Source organism: Diabrotica undecimpunctata, chromosome 7, assembly GCF_040954645.1.
Source record: "Diabrotica undecimpunctata isolate CICGRU chromosome 7, icDiaUnde3, whole genome shotgun sequence".
Taxonomy (NCBI): Eukaryota; Metazoa; Arthropoda; class Insecta; order Coleoptera; family Chrysomelidae; genus Diabrotica; species Diabrotica undecimpunctata.
The window spans coordinates 121800896-121821696 of NC_092809.1; the positions used below are offsets into that span (position 1 = coordinate 121800896).

Here is a 20801-nt window from a genome sequence, read left to right on the forward strand (position 1 = left end):
ACTTTCCCAATTCTTTGTTAATTTATCCGGAAGATAGTTTTGCAATTTTAAGTACATAGGTAATTACATATTAGTTTTTTGATTCTTGAAAGTTTTTATTGTTCTTGTGAGCTACAGAGGATGTTATACAATTAACACAATTAAATTTTTTAAATAAACAAAGTGTTTTCTAAATAACAGAATATATAGGCTTTTTGATCTTACAACTGGTTGTAGTAGTGTTCCCAACCCTGGAGAGTGGAATTATTGTGCCAGGCTTAAAAAATTATAGTAAATTTGAAAAAATTATAGTATATTAGAAAGAAAAACATCAAATTCAATTTTATCGCATTAAATATTGGATAAATTTATTGTACAAGACGATAAAATTGTACTTTACCTTCGAGAGCGTTTTTTTAGCTTCGAGACGTCAGTCGAGACGCTAATTATGCTCGAGAAGATAATGCGATTTTATCGTCGTGTGCAATACAACATTTTTTGTATAGCAGTTCAGGTGAAAAATAGAATTTCAAAGAAAATTGTAATTTTTAATCACAATTTAATCACATACAAAAATCGCAATTGTGTTGCTCCGTTGCTAGGGATATGAATTACTCTGTCAACAAATGTCAAACAAATGTTACGTTTTGGTTTTTGCGGAGAATATTTTTGCTTTTTGTGTACAAAGTGAATAAATACGAAATGAACGAAAAAGAATTAACACAAGAAAAAGAAAACCTGCCATCAGATGTAGAAAATGCAGCGTTGGAAGCAGAAAGTTTATTGTTGCCACAAAAATCTAGGATGATGTATGAGAAAGAATACCAGTCTTTTAAAAAGTGGAAAAGCATTAAGAATATCAATGGCGTGAGTGAAAAAATACTCCTGGCGTATTTTTCTGAAAAGTCGAAGAAAGCGATGCCATCGTCATTATGGTCGTATTATTCGATGCTGAAGCGTACGTTGTTGGTGAATGAAAATTGTGACATTTCTAAATTCGGCAAGTTAAACGCCTTACTTAAAAACCTGAGTGGAGGATACAAAGCTAAAAAGTCCAAAATCCTGGAGTCAGATGACATTATTAAATTTCTGACAGAAGCTCCTGATGACGTCTATTTGTTGATGAATGTTATTGCTATTTTTGGTGTGCATGGAGCGACTAGGTCCGATGAATTGTACAAGTTAGAAGCGTTTAACGTGGACAACAGAAAATTATATGCAACCGTTTTATAAGTAAATAAATAGTTATGTTTTGTTACTCTGTGCTTCATGAAATATACAACATATTTGGCGACGAGTCACAGAAACAATCTACGTAAAAGTCGAAAAATGGCATTAATTGTGGCCGCTGAACAATCCGATCTTGCTAAAAGTGACGTCACGTCGTATCTAGAGAGACTTGAGCAGTTATTTTTATGTAATGTAGTGGAAGAAGACAAGAAAGTGCCATTATTGATTACTCTAATATTTGGTGGAGAAGTTTACAGTATCTTAAAAGACTTATTAGCACCAGAACTACCAAGTTCAAAAACATTTGAGAGTTTAAAAGAGTTCTGACTGAACATTATAGTCCAAAGCGGTTAGTTATCGCTAAAACGTATAAATTTTACAATACACATCAAGAGCCGCAGGAAGATATTTAAATTTTTGTGTCAAAACTAAAAAGTGTGGCTCAATATTGTAAATTTTGTTAATTTTTGAAAGAATCTCTCAGAGACAGACTTGTATGTGGTATACGATCAGTCACAATAAAACGTGAACTCCTGGCAGAAGATAATATTTCCTTTGAAAGAGCTTATGAGATAGCATTATTAATAGAACTTATAGAAGGTGAAGTTAGAAGGATGAAACCGGAAAATAAAGATGCAATTTAAGAAACGTTAGATAAAGTAATGTTCAGAAAGAAGGAAGCTACAATTAAAAATGATGGTGGTCATCAATCTGGCAGAAGTTATGTCCATGCTTTAAATTTTAAATATATATATATATATATATATATATATATATATATATATATATATATATATATATATATATATATATATATATATATATAGTAAAAAGTTAACTTCAAGTATATAACCGAAATAAAAAAGAATTTAGATCTGATTTTGATGAGAATAGTAATTCATTCATTAAAAATCTTGATTGACATATAGTCTGATATCATTTCTCTATTTGATCTTATGTATTTGCAAGTAACCTTCAAGTAAAATATTATGTTCATTATGTACAAGATTTTTAATTTGACAGAAATATACAACTGTCTCTTTCCATTTTTCATGTTTATTTTATTTCATTGCTTGAGCACCGGAATATTTTTTAACAGGAAAAAAATTGTTTCTTGATTATTTTGGATGATAAATCTTAATAGCTTGTTAATTGCGATATAACTAGCCAACTTACCTTCTGTATGCATCAGTTTCCAGCTTTTGTTACATCAGATGTGAGAACCTGTAAGTAATAAATAAAAATGTTAAATAAGCAAAAAACCTAATAAAATAAAGCTATGTGTGAAAATATTTTGTGCAGTGTTTACTTTGCACAAACAGAATATTTTCCACTAACAAATTTAAGAATACATTAGACAATTTTTTAATGAAAGATCCCATAAAGATCAATCAAAGATACTGATATTTCGACTAATTACCTTAAGCAATAGGTTCATTACATCTACTTGTGGAGAAAAACTTATAGTAAGCTTTAATGCTGTAAATAAAAATAGCAATGACGGTAGGTATCATAATTTTCTGTGACTTCATCATTTATACTTTTAAATTTTAAGTTAACATCTCGCTATAAATCTGGTCCTCACCGGTATTATTTAAAAAAATCTAATCGCTAACGTGTATAATTAATTCAACATTTTGTAGACAAACTTCACATTTACTCGTATTTTCTACTCGTATAAGTATGGGGAAATTAACAAAAAATCAACCAAATGTAAGGAAATTAATTCATTGTATAACTAGGGTAATATTTAAAATACAAACTATTGTTACTCAGTATTTCCATCTCTGTTGTGAAGTAAAGCATTTAGATGATAATTGTATGATAATTGATGATGAATATTATTGTTAGTTTCCTGAGATGTTGTTTATGCTTCTTGAGCAACAATGGTTATCTCTTCGGGAGAAGCAGAAAAATGTTCACTATATGAAATGTTGATGGATTCACGATTTCAAACCGTTAAGTCTTTCTCGTCTTTTCCTATTTCCCTAGTTCATTTATGAGGTTGATATATAATAAGGATGACATCTTTAGCAATATGCTAGCAACGACCACTGTCATTGAATAGAACAATTGTTGAACCGTGCAAGAAAAGCACGTCGTACCATCGAAAAACTTTAGTTTTTTTGTTTCTACATCTGACATCAGTTTCTATACATCCCAGTATTCAATTCACAATGTAAGCTGAGTCTGAATCGTTTTTGCCATTCCTTGATGTTCTTATTTAGAAACATCCACCTTACAGTTTTTCCTATTCTGGACACATCATTACCCCGCACAACTCAATTCAGTTATTAATACTCCTGTTTCTCGGTCCATAAGATTTAGCGACAGCAATCACAGATCATCCGAAATCAATTCCATAAGGCACCTACTCTTACAAAACGGTTACCACAAAACTCAAATCAATAGGAGCATTTAAAAACATCTAAACCTCATTCTATCCAAATAAAACCTTGCCTCCTGATCAACCCAAAATCTTTCTACTTTTTATCAAAGGTGTCACTGACAAGATCAGTAGAACTCTTAATCCTATTAACATCAGAACCATCTTTACTACTCACTCTATGGTAGATCCGTAAAAGACCAAATCCCCAATGAAGACCATGATGTCTCCGAGATGCCTTGTTTCAGTTGCCCACGTACATACATAGGATAGACAAACTGACGAATCCATAACAGTATTTACGAACATTTTATATCTGTAAAACAATCTGATACCACTTTAGCCCTAGCCCAATTTTATATTCAGACAGGCCACAAAATAGATTTCGAAAAAGCAAAAACCATCCCTTCCATCCGATCTTTAAAATCGAGAATTATTAGTAAGGCCATCTTAATTAAAAAACGGCCCAACAGCTTCAGAGACCTCCCGCCCCAATCCATCCCGATCAGACCATTTCCGCGCATACTGAGAGTATAAAAGCAGCTACATAGGGTAAGATCGGTCTTAGGAAAGCAGGTACGATGCCAAAAGAAGTACCTACAGAAAAAAAGCCAAGGAGTGAACGACAAGAAGAATCAAATATCCGAAGAGGATGCGGTCCGAACAGTATATGGTGCAGATGCGGGACATCAGAAGAAAGAGGATGAATTTTTTTTTAATTTTAAAATCTCTTAAGTTGAACTGCTAATATTATAATGGCAATAAACGTTTTTATTTTTTATTTTATTTTATTATAGACCAGTCGTCACTCGAAACTAAGGAGTAGACGGATTGAGACCTCAGTGCAGTTTGACGGTTCTTGAATTTCTACAAAACAAGATACTGGTACGGGGAAACATGAGTGGGGGGAGTAGATAGATTGAGATACCGAACTCAAACGGAACCATATCCCTCTTGATAATAACTCCAAAATGGGTGCCAAAACGTCGAGTTTTAAATTCTTATCGCGAGAACTTAGATTTTTCATTTACCTGACAGCGGAAATTTATCCAAACATGTAGGGATTTTCGCACCAGAGTCTTCATTTGGTCTACTCATGTGTTAGAGATCTTCCTCTTGGTATTCGGTCTCATACCGGTGATAAATATATAAATCCTAAAGACTTCTACCAAACGCCATTTTGAAGAGAAAGGATAGAAGTTTTTTTTCTGTAAAGCAATGCCCATAACTACGAGTATATACTTACCCGTGAAAAAAGTTATTGGGCAAAAAAAATCGCGTTTCTTCATGTTTTTTTTTCTTGGTGTTTTGAATATATTTTTGTCAAAAAAAATTATTTTTTACTTTAAAAGGTGACATTTTAATAGAAAATTTAATTTTAAACAACTTTTTTGTAGATGCATAAGTACGAAAAGCGCATAAACATTTTCGAAAGGGCTCTTTCTGCGGGTCCATTGACCATACGAAACAATAAAACCCCTTTAACACTTTAACTGCTAGGTAAATTCAGAGTAAATTTTGTACCGGGTCTTCTGGGCCAAAATATTTTTTTCTCGTGTCCTCATATGGTTCACGCGACCTGCGATCGTGAAATTGTTACTAATGTCTAGTTGCAGGTCATATGTACCACAGAAGGACACTCAAATTGTCTGTTATCTTTCCAGTAAGAGAGTGACACGTGTAAGATGTTTCAGTTTGTTATTTACTTCCGATGGGAGCGTATCGTCGTCTTCACGATTTTAAAAAGGTAAAGGCAACAACAAACAAATCCGTTATTTAGAGTTGGAATTAAAAGCAAAAAAGGCTGCCGGTGAGTTAGAGGAGTTTAGAAAAATGAACATGAGTGATGATTTTTTTGATTATTCGGATTCGGATTTGGATCCTACATATAATATAGATGCAGCGTTGACGAGTAAATCCAACAATTAACCTGTATCGAAAAAAAAAAATATGAGAAAAGTTTTGTTCACTAAAATCTTAAATAAAATTTTAGTTTGTATATTCCGATTTTTTTTACTATTAGAATGGCTTCACGCAAATTAATTTACGTTTGTTTTACGTATTATAAATATATCATTTAAATTGACACAAAACCTTGAATTATCCCAGCATTATCTGAATATGGACTAGTATATGGATATTTTTTTTGGAGACGTATAACCCAATACTTCTGCAGGACCACCCCGTGTTCATTTATCTCGAGTAATGGAGGAAGAATCAGACAATTTTTTGACTCAGGATGATGATTTTTTGGCAGATACTATTAGGCCAGAAGAAAATTGTTTACAAGATTCAAACTGGAGACCTGTTACCGGATTTTTTCCAATTTTCGGTTGTCTTTTAAACTTTCGCATTCCTGAACATTTGAAAAACGAAATGGCTGGTAAGAATGAACTGTTATTCTTTGAACTGTTTGTCTATGAAGATGTTATAAATATGATTGTCCTCGAAACAAATAGGTATGCAAATTGCTAAATACATGTCCCGAAATCGATTCGAATTACTCTTGCGCATGTTTCTTCTAGCAAACAATGACGAGCGTGCTGAAAATGACATACTTCATAAAATTCAATGTCTGGTCAATGAAATGAACGCTAATTTTCATTGATGTATGATTCCAGGCTCAACTGTTTGCATTGATGAAACTATGATCCCATTTAGAGGCAAATTATCTTTTTGACAGTACGTGAAAGGAAAACGTCATACTTTTGGAATAAGGCTGTTTAAAATTTGTTTGTTAGAAGGCTATACCCATACAATTAAAATATATTGCGGTAAAGAAAAAATTAATGGACAACCGGTTACTGAAAGGGTAGTTATGATTAGGATCCTTCACCTTCACCTTCATTGGATCAGGGTAGCACTCTTATTACGGACAACTGGTATACATCAGTTAACCTTGCTGAAATTTTAAAACCTAGATCTACTCATCTTATTGTAACGTTGAGAAAAAATCGAAAAAATCTTCCCAAAGATATTGTAGAAGTCAAGCTCAAGAAAAGGGAGATCATTGCCAAAAAAAAAAACAAAAAAGTAATATTGTAGTTATGAAATGTCACAACAAGAGAGACGTACTTTTTCTTCTACAAAACATAGAGACGATATGATAGAGGTAACGCATAGGGAAGGTCCTAAAAAAAGCCTGAAGCCATTGTCGAGTACAATAACGCAAAAGCGTTTGTGTACTCTAACTGCTTACGAAAGTCTATCAAACGGTACAGAAAAGTGGCATTTGAGATTATTACTGGTACTTCACTGGTAAATGCTCTAATTATTTTTAATCACATCAACCAAAGCAAAATTTTAGTTACAAAATTCAAAGAAAATGTGTGTATACAACTTACTTAATCAGTAATATTCAGTAATCTACCCTTTCCTGTACAAGTTCAAACCAAACATGAACTTACTCACAATGCTTTGGATAAAAGAGACAGATGCACGATTTGTTTAAAAAAAAACTCTGTACTAAATGGTCGAATTTATGCTGTAAAAAACACAAAACGAGTAACATGTGTATGCAACGGATGTAAAGACAGCCCTTTTATGTGTTTAGAATGTTTTTATGCCAACCATGTTTTCACAAAAAAGTAACTAAAACATTTACAACAAAACTGACTCTCAGTACTTAATTTTCTAGCTAAAAAATACGACATTCGATGTTATTTTGATTATATAATATGCTGTACTATCATAAAGATAAAAAAAAAGTTGATGTATATGATGTAGGGGAAGTGCGGGAACAGTGTTACAAAGGGAACAGTGTTACATTTGCTTTCTGTTCCACCTCTTGGTAGATAGGCGAACTACATGTACCGTAACCTCATTAAAGGTCGGATGCCTTCCATAAATCAGTTATCGTAGTTGAATACAAGTGTTTTGTAATCACATATTTTCATAACAGTTTTTATACCTGTGAAAAGTAAAATTTTTAAGATTTAAGTGTATTAGTATATGGGTAAGTACGTTAGTAATTCATTAATTTTATATTATGGATGGAAAGTAAATATATTTCTATTGGATGTACACTTAAAACCATAACCTATATTTCATTACCGCGCTAGAAATTTAGTTCTATGTGCATTGGCGTTCAAAAGTGAACAGTGTTACAGGGTACACTGTTACAAAAATTCTTGTAACACTGTACCCCTAGTAAAACAATTAATTATAAATTTCTTGATTACAAATTTATTTTAGTGAGAAAATGCCACGTAAAAGCAAAGGTGTAAGAACCCTCTTAAAAACCGATGAGAAGATTCTCAAAAAAGCTGTTCTTGATGTGCTTCAAAATAAAATGAGCATTAGAGGAGCAGCGAAAAAATACAAATTATGTCACATGACGTTAAAACGTTAAATAAATAAATACAAAAATTCAGAAAATCCTCAATCAATAAAATTTGAACCAAATTACAAAATAAATCAAATTTTTTCCAAAGAGTTGGAAGATGAACTCGAATCATATTTAATAACAGCAAGTAAAATACATCATGGTTTGACCCGCAAAGATACCTTGGGACTAGCCTATCAATTGGCTGTAAGTAAATTGTTACAACAATTTAAATTTGTCTACTTGGAATTTTTATGTTTCAGGTTCGCAATGGCCTAAAAATCCCGAAAAACTTGGATACTAATAACTCAGCGGGAATAGACTGGTTAGTGGGATTTCGTAAGGGGCATCCCATATTGTCTCTCCGCAAACCTGAAGCAACAAGCTTATCAAGAGCCACAAGCTTTAATCGGACTAATGTAAATGCTTTCTTCGAAAATTCAATCAAAGTATATGGAAAATTTGGAGATAGCATATCCCCCGATTTGATATATAATTTGGATGAAACTGCAATCACCACGGTACATAATCCACCGAATGTGCTGTCTGCTAAAGGACAAAAACAAGTTGGCCAGGTAACATCGGGCGAGAGAGGAGTGCTGATTACCGCTTGTTGTATTATCAATGCTGTTGGAAACACTGTTCCACCATTTTTAGTTTTCCCAAGGGTACATTTCAAAAATCAAATGTTATTTGGTGCCCCTGCAGGCTCAAGTGGCAGTGCAACAAAGAGCGGTTGGATGAACGGGGAAATTTTTGTTGAGGTTCTGATTCATTTCCAAAGACATGTTAAGTGTTCAAAAGAAAACCCCGTGATACTAATTTTTGACAATCACGAATCGCATATCACAATTGGCTCTTTGGAATTTGCAAAACAAAGCGGGATAATTATGGTTACGTTGCCACCACATACAAGTGCGAAACTTCAACCTCTTGACAAAACTGTTTATAAAAGCTTAAAATCCAATTATAATTCTGCTTGCAACGACTGGATGATCTGCAACCCTGGAAAAGTCATTTCCATCTATGATGTTGCTGCTCTATTTGGTAAAGCATTTCCTAAAGCATTCTCTATCTCAAACATAGTCAATGGGTTTTCTACGACAGGCATATGGCCTTTGAATCGAAATATATTTACAGACGATGAGTTTTTGTCATCCAGTGTGACAGACCGCTCTCTGGCTACAGCAACTTCATTGCAGACTTCAAACAGAGATCAACCTCAGCCTTCTACCTCGGCACAAGTTCCTTGTGACGTACCATATGAGCATACATTACATGTAACAGATTCGAATCATGAGACTATAGTTTCAAAGTCTCTAACTAGTCCTTCCACTTCAACTCTTTCGCCTTCACCTCGCATTGTAATACCTTTATCTACCCCTCCTAGGAATATACAGCACTAACAAGAAGAAAGACCCTCTATGTCAAGTGTATTGGTCAAACAAACAACTTTAATTTCACCTGAACTCGTTAGACCCTTTCCAAAAGCCACCAAGGAAAACAAACATCACAGGAAGGAAAAAAGGAAAATCCATGGTGCTAACAGACACTTCTATTAAGGACGAATTAGTAAATGAATTATTGGAACGAAGTAGAAAGAAAGAGAAGGCTGTAAAGATAAAAATCATTAAGGAGAAAAAAGATGCCGAGAGTTCTGAGGAATCAGAAGGCGAAGTTCCTTATGCTGAAAGTAATGCTAGTAACAATTTGGAAGGCGAAGAAATGGAAATGGATTATTCATCAGTTTCAGTTGGCGATTATGTGCTTGTTGCTGAAGGGGAGCCTAAAAGTAATATTTTTTCGGTGGGATTAGTCGAGGAGGAACTGGAGGAAGAATATGTGATTGTCTACATAAAGAGAATTAAACCTCTGTTTAAATTTGTAAAAACTGAACAATCCTACACTTTTCGTAAGGAATATATTATACACAAATTGCCACCACCAGTTGCTGCAGGTGGAACAAACCGGACATCTGAGATGCTGGTTTTTAATATCGATTTAACAAAATTTAAAAATTCACTTGAATAGGTTTTATCAAATTTACTTTTTCTCTATGTTGAATATCTTGATAATTTTGACATTTAGGCCTTATGTTCATAGTTTTAATTAACAATACATCTTTTCCTAATCATCTATGTATTTAATTTCTCCTTTCTCATGTTTTTTATGCCTTGTAACACTGTTCCATGTACATTGTAACACTGTACACTACCGCAGGGTACAGTGTTACAAATGACAAATTTTCAAAGTCATCCTATACTTTCATACCTTATTCTTGTAATGTTATAATACTTTATCAAAAAACAAACTTAAAATATTCATGTCCATCAACTTTGTGACGAATTAAAAAAGTTGTAACACTGTTCCCGCACTTCCCCTATATGTAAATGTCATAGTTCTACGCCAGACTCATTGATATTCCTATTTAAATACACGGTAAATGTGTACTAGCCACGAATACATAGCTGAAACGCTGATAAAAGCTGTGTCCATTAAATGTACACCTGGCAAGGAACTAAAATTGCCTGTGTCCATATATGGTACACATGGCAGTTAAAGTGTTAATGTTGTAGTTCCTTTCTACCGTACATAATTAATAACCTATTAGAAATAAAAAAATAATAACAAGAACGGTGCAAAAACATAGCAGACAAGACTTAAAACACTTAAACAAAGATAATGAAAGACTAAAGATAAACAAAAAAATACTAACAGCCTGCTAAAAGGACTATTGGTCGAGATGAAACAAATACGTATTATAGTGATTTAAAAGAATTAAATTTCTGGTGGGAGAAATCAGACCGAAAATCACTTTTGATTGACCGGGAGGAGAAGATGATGTTGGAGAAGAAATTATCTAAGATTCATACGAAAATTCCGGGCTGAAGAAAGGCCCATCTTCTACCAGGATGAAACGTGGGTAAACTCAGGTCATACTCTAAAAAAAATTTGGTTAGATAAAAATATATTAAGCTCCAGGCAAGCCTTTATGAAAGGTTGGTCTACTGGTATCTCCCCACCTTCTGGTAAAGGCAGTACATTAATAATTTCTCACATTGGCAGTGAAAAAGGATTTGTTAAGCATGGTTTGTTGGAATTTCATTCCAAAAGCACAAAAGACTATCACGAGGAGATGACAGCTGATGTTTTCGAAGAGTATTTTGAGCAAATGATTGAACACATACCACCAAATTCAATTATAGTATTAGATAATGCACCTTATCATTCACGACTAGTAGAAAGACTTCTAACGAATGGGTGGAAGAAACAGGATATTCTTGACTGGCTGCGGAATAAGTATCTGCCTTACGAAGATGGAATGGTAAAAGCAGAACTTTTAAAAATTGCCCGGCAACACAAATATAAGTTCAAGAAATACGTAGTTGACAAAATGGCGGAAAGGCGAAACATCACAGTCTTTAGACTTCCACCCTACCACTGCGAAATAAATCCAATTGAACTCATTTGGGCACAAATGAAAAATTATGTGGCTAGAAAAAATACGTCATATAAAATACAAGCTGTACGTGAATTGTTATACGAGTCTTTATAACATATTACAAAACAAAACTGGAAAGATGCAGTAAGACATGTAATAGAAGAAGAACAAACAATGTGGGATCTTGATAACATAATTGATGCGACCGTAGAGATTATTAACCTAATTATTAACCCTCAAGACGACTCGGATTCCGAAGTTGATCCTATTTATTTTGAATTTGAATAGTTTTCTAATCGTAATTATATAAGGTAAGTAATAGTAGTTGTAATCGTAAGGTATTAAAGGGGAAAGGCGCAAAATGTCGCCTGTCAAAATCTTCAATGTGTTTTAAATGTATCCATTTTTTTTTTCAAATCCTGAGAAAACTAAAAAGCATTTTTGAAAAATTTAAAGGCAGAATGAAATATTTTTTAGAATAAATAAAAAGTTTCTTTTGCATGCAATATTTTCAATTAAAAATTATACTATATTTTCTCTTTTATTTTCACCCCTGTTACATAACATATTAAAATAAACATTGTAGAAGTTTTCAGGGACTTTCTGCCCTGAGTAATAATGTAATCTTTCATTCTGCGTTTAAATTTTTCAAAAATATTTATTAGTTTTCTCCGGATTCGAAAATAATGGATACATTTAAAACACATTGGAAATTTTGCCAGGCGACATTTGGCGCCTTTTTCCTTAATTAAATAAATGTATCTTTTACAAATAGCAAGAAACTTTTTATTTTTGAATAAAATAAATAAGTTTTATTAAAAAATACAATTTACATAAGTACAATTTAAAAAATATATTTATTTAGTTCAAATAAATGTTTCAATCATATACTCTACGACACTGGTCGTTCATTTCTAACCATTCAAAATACCCCCGTAATAGGATTATAAGGTATTGTATTCCTTCAGATATAAGGTGGGTTAGTCGAAAACGTCTTAAACCGTCAGTTTTAGGTTGGTTTTTACTATTATATCGTATTACCTATCCTCTCTGTATTTCAGTTTTCTAATTAAGGTTAAACTTGTAGTGAGCTATCAACAAATTGTGAACCGTGTATAGTGATAATGAAGAATTTAGGGAAGAAATATATATCTTGAAAAATAAAAACTGTGCTCCTGGAATGGATTTAAAAGAGACTAAAAAAAAATGTGCCAAGTTGAATCAGAGTATTTCAGAAAAGATATAAAAATCATTGCAGAAATGGGATTTAAAATAGACTCTAAAAATGAAAATGAACTGAAAAATACTGTTGAAAGTTTTATTTAAACAATTTCTTTCAGGAAAATATTAAAATAGAGCATGCTGAGACACTAGGTGAAATAATTTGTCTGGTAAAATAAACAACTACGAGGATATGTGTCTATACAAATATGTATTAAAAATAAAAATCACTAACTTAATAAATTAAGAAATAAACACTACAATAATGTCGCATGTCTAAATCTCTCTTAGAAACTTACATCATGTCTTGATAATTCACTGAAACGTCACATTTATATCACTATTGATGTTTGTATAAGGTAAAATTCGCAGACTGACAAAAAATTAACATGTAGCTGACAATTATTATCCCGTCGATACTAGTAATGATTAAAGATTAAATTCTATGAGTATTGTTCAACTTTGTAATAGTTAAAAATAACTTATGTTACGAAACACATGTGATTCAAAAAAATGTTTGCAAAATAATTCACAAACTTAAACGTTATTTTGCAATTTTGTTCTTTAGAATATCCCGGGAAGTACAACCACATAAACTTGTTTGTAAACAGGTATATAGAATGTTTAGAATTGTTAGAATAATTGTAAGAGCATACCTTTGAGTGTTGTTGTTGGGATTATTTACTTAATTTAAGAAAAATGTTGTGAAAACAAAAGCCAGATGGAACAAAATAAAATGGTGATTTACTAAAGGTTAAAAACATTGATAATAAATCAACTGAATATTTTGCATCTAATTATACGTATATACTAGATAAAATAACATATTTAAATAAATGTTTAAATTATTTACATGATGCACAAAAATAATTGCTATACTCAGGCCCGCAACTAGGGAGGAGCAGGGGGCACGTGTCACGGGCTACAAAATTTGAAAAGTTTATAAAAAAGTATTAACTTAAATTATTTAAATTAACAAAAAAAAATAAATTAAAATGTTTTAAAACAATAATATTACGATTAATATGGTTTAATTTCATCTGATTTTGTTGCACATTTTATCAGCTTTATTACTCTGACTTATATTATATTATATTATATACTTTATTATAATATTAATTGTCGAGAACAAAAGTAAACGAGAACAAGTTAATTCATATAATATTCACTTATAGAAAATGCCCACCAGTGTCTGTAAGCCTTTCATAGTTAGTGGGAAGTATAATTTCCACCATATAATATCACATCTATAGGCAGTGTACATCGATTTTCCCACCTTTTGGGGCTGCTGCCACCTATTAGTGATATCAGTAAACCTAGAAAAAATTGCTTTGAAGCTGAGGTAGAGATCATGGTATAATGAACACAAGGTATGATACATAATATTCCAAAATCGGTTCGCTTTCGCGCATGACGTAGTCAAGAACGCTTATTCCCGCAACATTTGAATGTAGTATAGGAAAGACTTTTAATTTTAAGTGTTTTTATATGATTTGGCTAATTTAATTATAGTAATTATAAAGATATGATAAAATTATGTTATTATAATATTTAATCATAAATAAAATTTTGAAGTTAATTTAAATTTATTTGATTTTTGGTAGAGTTATTTTGTTAACATAGATATCCTTTATAAAACAAGTTTTAATTATCTTTTATTACACGTAGGTACAGGTTAATCAACTTATACTCCAGAGTTTGATATTTCAGATGTTTAAAAAGATACAAAAAAGTGGTAATGAAGGTACACAAAAGTTGTACGTATATACTGAACTAAGCACAAAATCAAAATAAATAATGATAAAGTCAACTTTATTTAGATCGGATGAGCTAGCTGGCCATCGATTATGATTGTAGTAGTGAGGTCACACAATATTGCACACTATTTTAAATGACATCTTTTGTAATTTTCACACATAAAATTATCTTGGTATTGTTTAAGCTAAATTGATTTCCTCCGAAGCAGATCTTATTGCAAATTGCATAGCAGGCTGAGGCTAGTTTCTTACTTAACAAATCGATATGAAAGAACCATTTAAACTGATATATTCATATGAATTCTGGGTTTTCGTTATTCTACAAAATGAAAGATATCATAATGGAGTTTTTTCTAGTTGCATAACTATGCACATCACTTTTTAAAAGCACCTATTTTTAACACATAACAAACATTCAAAAATAGCGATGGTTCATGAAGAATAAAAATGAATTATTGCAGAGTTGGATGAACTACTGCAGAGCGCAGATATTGTTACATTTGTAAAGTCACAAAGACTAAACTGGCTTTGACACTTAAAAAGAATGCCAGATAATCGAGCTGTATAAGTAATCCAGAGATTAAAACCCCAAGCAAATAGGACAAGAAGTAGGCCCAATAAAAGGTGGATAGAGGATATAGAGGAAGACCTTCAAACCATGAACATCAGGCAGTGGTGAATAGAGTATTCAACATGGTATTCAACATTATACCCATCAAATTTTTTAAACCCTTGCGAAGTGGATATTTGTATAGACATATGTAAGCATATATCTAAATTATTTTTCTATTATAAAATAGTCAGTATTGAGTTACTTTAAAATATATTTATTATGTCATAACTTGCAATTTGCAGTCGTCACCATTGATAACCGATGTATTATTATCGGTTATCAATGTTATTGTCGAACTTTTGTTTTTATACAAGCCTTGCCTATGTAAAGTCATCTGAAGTCGATATATTTATTGTGTTTTCCGTTTGAACTAATTTGTGCCTTATTTTCATATTATTATATTGTTTGGTAAGTAAATTTTGCATATAATAATCGGTGGGTTATAGTAATGTGTATATTTTTCATTTTACTAAATTTAAAAATAAATAAATCCAAAATACCATATTGAATTATAAATCAGATTTTTCTTTATTGTAATGTATTTTGTTTTTATTTCAGTAAAACTGCTTGGAAATGAGTGACAGTGAATCAAAATACACAAATCTACTACTATTTACTTATACAAAAAGAGTGCTTCTATGTATGAAAATAAAAATAAATATTTCGCCTGAACCCCCAGAAAAGTAAAGGTTTTACGCTACTGAAAATATATTTTTTATTCAATTATAACCAAAACAAAACATTTAAAAAAAATTCGATTATTTTTTGACCATAATTTCAAAATTAGTGTGTACGTTAAGTTGTAATAATGGGTTCGAGCGGTCTTGACTACGTCACACTCCTGTGCCAGCTGTCAAATGTCGTGCGCAATATCATACCTTGTATTCATTGTACCATGGGTAGAGATATTTACATTACCATTCATACTTATGTTTGAATATACGCTGTTTTGACGGTTTTTGTGCGGTTATGATCTAGTTGTGAATAAATATAATTATTGTTTACACGAAAATTAAGGTGAGTGCTAAAGATTTAAATATTATTTTTCTATTCTTTTGACTTTTATGCAGACATTTATGTAAAAACAATGATAATATAACATATTTGACGTATGCTAAATCTATATTTGTGAGTGGGTTGCATTAGCTTAGTTATATTATTTTATTATTTACCTGACAACGAGGAACATTCAGAAGAAAAAGCAGATGAAGGTACTTTCGAAGAACTTGAAAATTTTGAAGGCAACTGTACAGATTCTTCTGGTGTGAATACAGCCTGTTTGAAATCTTCACATGCTCAATATCACCGTTACATTTTTAACCATTTGTATCGGAAGTTAGTTAAAACAAAGAAAATGATAAGGAATGGGATCAAAACACAGATTTCTTTGACAACCTTGTACCGGATTTTTCCAAAGATACCAATTCTGCATACGATTTTAATATTGAAGACAAAAAAACCGTTTATTTCACCAAAATTTTTCATTTAGATATTCTTGTTACGATAGTTTATCAGACTAATCTATATGTTGAGCAAAGTTGGCCTAGAAGGGCTAATAAATTAATCCGGTCCATCTAATGATTGACAAGATACAAATCTAGAGGAAGTGAAGGCACTAATTGAAGTAATGATTATAATGGAAATACAAATACTTCCTCAGCTTTCCAATTACTGGTCCACTGATCCATATTTAGGCATATCAGCAGTTTTGCAAGTATTTGGATCTAAGAAATACAAAAAACTAATTAAAAATTTACACCTAAACAACAATGAAAATGCAGTGCCTCGAGGAAAACCTGGATATGACAAACTGCATAAGGTGAGACCATTTCTGGAAAAACTTAGCAGTACAATCTAATCTGCGTATAATCACTCATCTTACTTAGCTGTTATTGAATCAATGATCGCGTTCAAGGGCAGATCATCACTCAAACAATACATGCCCATGAAGCCTGTCAAAAGAGGCTATAAAGTATGATGTTTGGCACACTCAATTAGAAACTATATATACAAATTCCATATTTACACTGGAAAGTCGGCAGAGTATGTTGACGTTGGATGAAAAGATTGTTATAAACCTTGCGAACTGTCTAAAAAACAAGGGATGTTTGATAACCTTTGATAATTTATTTACATTCTTTTCTCTTACGAAAAAGGTATTGATTATAAGATTTATGCTGTTGATACGGTGAGATCTTTTCTGGCTTTAATTGTATTTAAAACCTCTTTATCTTTTCCCATTCTTCTCAACATCTCGACATTCGTGACTCTATCCACCACAAGAGAGAGCATACAGAGCAATTATTCGAGATCTATATCAATCTTTTCCGATAAATGAAATAAAAGCGGAAATCCAAAAAAAGGGTCATAAGGTAAGGAACGTTACAAATTTCAGACAGAGATTGAGCCGTGAACCATTTTCATTATTTTTTGTGGATCTCGAGCCTCAAACAAACAACAAAGAAATATTTGAACTACAGTATATACAACATTGTAAAATAAGGGTAGAACCACCGAGAATTAAAACAAATATACCACAATGTAGACGATGTCAAGAACATCACACTAAAACGTACTGTGCAAAACCATATAATTGCGTAAAATGCACTGGATCACACAACACAAAGGACTGCAAAAAACCAAAAAACACTCCAGCAACTTGCACTCACTGCAACGGAGACCATCCTTCTAATTATAGAGGATGTTTTATTTATCGTAAACTACTAAATGTCAGATACAATTACAAATCAAAACAAATCACCACTCAAAATCTTGTCAATAGTCCCAATGTAAATATACCTACCCAACATAATGCTCATAATTTCAACAGATTCAGTTATAGAGATGCTGTCATTGGAAACAAATGCAGATAACAAAAATAATAACAATGATTTAGCAGATACACTATCAAATTTCCTAAACAAGTTCAAAAATATGTTCTCCCAACTCTTAAACCAAAATAGTATGATTTTAACCATGTTAACTACAGTCGTTAATAAAATAACAAAATAGCTTTCAAGTCATTACGATTTGCGTCATGGAATGCTAATGGTATTTGAAACCATATACTAGATAAATTGCTGTTTTTAAACATGTATATTATAGACATTCTATTAATATTTAAAATCCATGCCGCACAAAGAATGGTTATAAAGATACCTTAATATACTGTGCATTATGCAAACCATCCAGATGGACGAGCACATGCAGACTCTGCCGTTATTATTAAATCAAAAATTAAACACTATGTAATCCAACCATTTTATAGATAGCAATTTGCTGTAGTTATACTTAGTTATACTGTAGTAAAATTGAAACAGACACCTCTCTTAATGTATCATCAGTCTACAGCCCACATATATATCATTTCATACAAACTCTTGGATCCAAATTCATAGTAGCAGGAGACTGGAATGCCAAACAGATCACATGGGGTTCTAGATTAATCACGCCTAAAGGTCGAACATTGTAGCATTTTATTTTGAAGTCCCCTCGTATATATGTTAATTGAAATCCCCTTATATATGCATTATAATAACGAAGAATTTTTTCAATGTTTCTTAGTTCATATCCTTCAATTTAAAACCCAAATAATCTTTTTCGTTCTTTTTAGGTCGCCGCCGTCGATAATAAATCGTTTTATTGTTTGTTTATGTCACAGGCGCAAATTCTTCGATATTCCTTTGTTCAAACCGCCTGATATTGCGTTTTTAAATTAATCTACGTCTTAATTTTCGTTGTGTTTTGTTTATGTTAGCGTTTTGCTTATTCTAGTTTATGCCATCAATTTTTTAAAATAATTTCGTCACTTTTGTTGGAGCTGCGGTGAAGAGCGGTGATCTGATCTCCAGCGTCATGTCCAAATTCAATTTGAATTTGTAGTTTTCTGTTTTTGTCCCTTTTCACGGAAATCTTCGTCTTACGTTATGGAAATCAATTTTAGTAGCAGTTAATCGTCTAATTCCACCTGTTCCGGTTGTTTAAGAGGCAGAGTCATAAGTTTTTGTGCTCAGTGCCGGCTTCGGCCTCAAATGGTCGATCCAATTTGCAGTATGAGATCCAGTCCCTTTTGTTCGTGTGTTCGTGTCCAGGATTCAACTCCAGTTTCCAACCTCAGGAACTTGTTTTTGTGTTATTGTGAAATCCAGGTAACATTTTTTTTGTGTAAATTTAAAGTAAAGCAGACATTTTTTTAAATAAACGTAATAATTGCTTTCATAACAAAAAAGTAACTGTAATATTTAAAGTAGTAAATTTTATGGTTTGACTTTTAGCTGTCATTTTATTTGTTCAGTTTTGTTTTAAATTTAATGTTAACATATGACAGTTAACTTTATTATTTTTGATATTGATTTGTTTTGTTTTCTTTGAAAGAAAGGTTAACTTACATGTAAATTTTGTAAGTTTTTGTTGTATCTCCAACTCCTGGAAATTGTAAACAGATGACACATGTAAGTATTTTTTGTATTTTTGTATTTTGCGACTATTGTGGTAATATTTTGTATTTTTTTTGAGCATTCTTGTGTTCTCTATGTTTTGTAACTGTTTGTGGTGACACAAAAATAAATGTTAAATTTTGTTTCTTAACATTTGTTTATTTTTTTTAACTAACCCTTTTTTTGAGTTTCCATTTGGAAAATATATGTTTTTTTTTATGTTTAATAATTATATCTCCAGTTACAACTAGCTGGTTGTAATAGGTATAATTAGGCACCTCAAGTGGCGCCCTATATTAAATTTCTTGAGGTGTTTCCGGTTTATTTTCATTCTGTTTGTCCCAAGAGATGTATGACCCTTTATTTCATTTTTCTGTAGTTGCCCCAATCCAAACCCCCTTGTCTTTTACTTATCCACGACCCCAGCTCTCCAACTAACCCCTGAGTGCCCGTTTGCACAAGTAGCGTTTATTTTGCTTACCCTATCTTCGCCCCAAGAATTTCTATCCCCCATCTTCTACCCCTAATAGTAATACCCCTATGGTAGGCAAAATATTTCGTTACAACATTAATGAATATCATCCAACAAAATACTTTAAGATACTTATCAACAGGAGAACCCACATACAATACTCCAACAAAATCCCAGATTTGGTAGATTTTACTGTAACAAAAGGGATAGCTAACATCCATAGTGCAATAGAGTCAATAAAGTACACACATAATATGGAGAACACCACCACCCAAACTCATAACTAAAGAGACAAACTGGGATGTTTTTCAAAATCCTGTAAATACAAAGATTGGACTAGATATTCGGACAAAAGAAAACCAAGATGTAGAGAAAGAAGTAGACTATTTAACAACAGAATGTGAAGCAATACCACAGCGTCAAAGAAGTGTACAAGAAAACCATAATATCCCTCACCATATAAGAGAACTTGTAGCAAAAAAAAATTTTGGGTAAATTAATGCATATTTATGCGCATATTTTTTACCTTTTATTTTGCATATTTGCTAGTCTATTTATAACTGTTCAAGAAAACTATATTAAATGTATGCACTATAGATTTACAATTTTATTTGTAAGATGTTAGTGTTAGTTTAAATGCAGAGTTGGTGAATAAAATGATATATAAACAAAGATTAAAAGAGAATCAATATAAACAAAGAGAGCAAAGGATATAACAAAGTTCATGGTTATGTCTCAAATAAAAACGTCGTTGATTAAAGGCTAATAGTTAATTTGCATAAAAAACAAGATACATTAACCATAGCTATTTAACAATCAGTCACGTCATCGCTCGTTTCATATAGAAAAAAATATTTATCAAACGATTATAAGGAAGCTCTTAGTATCAAGTCCTATCACATTCCTGCTGCCACTCTTCATACGTATCTATTCGACAAACT

The 20801-nt window shown here is 32.0% G+C and overlaps 1 protein-coding gene across 4 annotated transcripts in view; it reads right to left on the reverse strand.

Moving 5' to 3' along the window:
* Positions 1 to 20801, reverse strand: part of RhoGEF64C (Rho guanine nucleotide exchange factor at 64C) — a 534285-nt gene that overhangs the window by 134564 nt on the left and 378920 nt on the right. For 2 of the 4 annotated variants that reach the window (XM_072538091.1, XM_072538090.1), the window contains exon 4: positions 2386 to 2433. The gene's annotated coding sequence lies outside the window, so the exon portion shown is untranslated. Of the gene's footprint in view, positions 1 to 2385; positions 2434 to 12881; positions 12999 to 13238; positions 13306 to 20801 lie in introns of those variants that run through there. The other 2 variants (XM_072538093.1, XM_072538092.1) reach the window with 2 other exon arrangements.